Here is a 2,414-nt window from a genome sequence, read left to right as displayed (position 1 = left end):
TTGCTGGTCAAGTTCAACTTGTTGCTATTGTTTTTAATTTGCACAGGAGTAGTATCAGAAATTAGTGTCACTGCTTGTATCTAGCTGAATTTTAAACAACAGAACATTAGTTTTTTATGTTGGTGCCACCAACTGTAAATGACATAAGTTAGTTATTACAAAACACAGTAATTAGACTGTTGCGACCATCTAAAACCTTAGGCTTCCAGTCTGTGCTGTTAGTGTTAAGATGTAAAGTGCAATCCTAAGCTAACATTATCTGTGCAAGCACCATAGAAACATTTGCATATCTGCATAGATCTTACAACTGTACTCTTTACCTCCTTGTGATAAAGCTTTGTCTACCTGCAAACACAGTCAAAGGCTACAGCTGCAAACCAAAGCCAACTCTAACCATGGCCAAGAGCTCAAGGACAGAAGCAGCCACATGCTTTGGTCAGCCTTCTGTAACTTCAATTAGTACAAAGGAACCTTTTCCATGAACTACCTGCTGTTTTCTGATGACCTCTGGGATCTTTTCATTTAGCCCTAAACAAAGAATCGAATATGACAAAACCACAACTAAAAAGTTAATTCAGTCACAGAGTAATCTTCTGAGGCCAAAAGTCCATCTAAACGCAATGAAGATTTGCTTTCATAAAGACAGAGGTGAGGACAAAATCCGCAGTGGACGTTATGATGTGCTAGAAAGCAACAAATGTGGATCACTGACCAAAACGATTATGTACTTGATGCAAATGCAGATTGCATATTGTTATATATATAGTACATTGTGTTTTTGTTTTCCCCCATCCAGTCACTTACTTTCGGTGGTGAATACATGTTGTTAGAAGATGACGTGTATGGTCTGAATCTTTGTTGTGTACTATTTTTTATAGTCTTAAGTTATAATGAAAAAACAAAAGTAGGAACCAAACATAAAAGGTCTAGTAAAGCCAAAAATTAATTTCATATTGATTTTAAAGTGATCTAGCTGAGTTTTTACACTGAAAGCAAAGATTATAGCAATTGTAGTCCATGGTATTTATTTTCAGTCAAACCAAAGTTACATATAATTCTGCCTCTGCTTATACGGGATATTAACACTAACAATACGCTCCCTTTCAAAGACTTGCACAGGCCAAATTGTTGGAACGCTGGTTTTCTTGACAACTCCAAACCCCAAAACTATGATAACGCGTTATGGTGTAGTTGAAAATAGCATAGTCAGATGTTTGCTTAAAACCTAGAAACTTTACGTGTTGCTTTTCATGTGCTGTGCCAAGTCTTGATAATACTTTTTCCCCCAACCAAGGGACCTCATAACCTGATTATGGTTATTGCTTTACAAACAGTTTTGACAGAAGGTGGCTGCTAGAGCTTAACATACGTACCAGTTCCATGTGATGGAGCCGGTTCTTGCAAACTAAGCTCATCATTTATTCTTTGCTGAAGTCAGCAAATAGAGTTAGAGAGATACCCAGTCATCTATCACACCAAATAAAAGGACATAACGGCTTTCAAAGGGTTTTCCCACATACCCAAAAGGCTTTCTGAAAGCTTCTACCTCTGCAAAAAAAAAAGAAAAAAAAAGAAAAAAAAGAAAAAAAAATTAGAACAATTACGGCAGATTGCATGAAACGTGAGAACGTCACAGTAACTGCTACTTTTCATTATGTTTGTCTTTGGGTCATGATCAACGGACGGGAAGTTTCCGATATGGTTTCAAAAGAAAGATTGGTATTGTGAAGGATGGTTTTCAGTCATCTAGGATCCTACTGTAAGGATTATCTGAAGGGAAAATGGGTCTTTCAGGTGCATGTTCAAAAGGCTTTGAGGGACTGAAAGTAACTGTGAGAGCTGTACCATCAGGAGGGTGGCCTAAGACTACGATGCTAAAGTATGCATACCTCAGTTACAAAACTTTTGAAAGGAAGTCTCAGCCACAGAATGCATATACCTGTAGAGTTTTGCATGGGTTTTATATGAATACAATTTTAAAAAATAGCTGCTTGCACATTATACCAGAAAAACCTCCAAAACTGCAATTGCTTTGAAAATAGATTTTAGGTTTTTTGGAGTTTTCTGAAATGCTTGGTCTGTATTTTGATAATTGTGCATATTATGTAAAAATGTTGGTGGACCCATAAATGACCAGACTTTTTCTAAGAAAAATGTTGCTTTAATGCATTTCATGAATTTTTACTCTTATATCATTGCTTGCTAGTAATAGCAAATCTGCTTTTCTGCATCTGCTTTGCGTAGCTATTGTAAGGCTTTGAACTAATGTATGTATTTATTGCTTGAACTTCTGTGCATACCTTATAAAAGCATAATGTCTGACAATTTAAATGGCTCATGTATTCTTGCTTCTATCATAAGCTGATTATGGGGACTATGATCTTTTGTATACAGCAAATTTTAACTGTAGCACA

Source organism: Phoca vitulina, unplaced genomic scaffold, assembly GCF_004348235.1.
Source record: "Phoca vitulina isolate PV1807 unplaced genomic scaffold, GSC_HSeal_1.0 scaffold4, whole genome shotgun sequence".
Taxonomy (NCBI): Eukaryota; Metazoa; Chordata; class Mammalia; order Carnivora; family Phocidae; genus Phoca; species Phoca vitulina.
Note: the sequence above shows the minus strand (reverse complement) of the source record.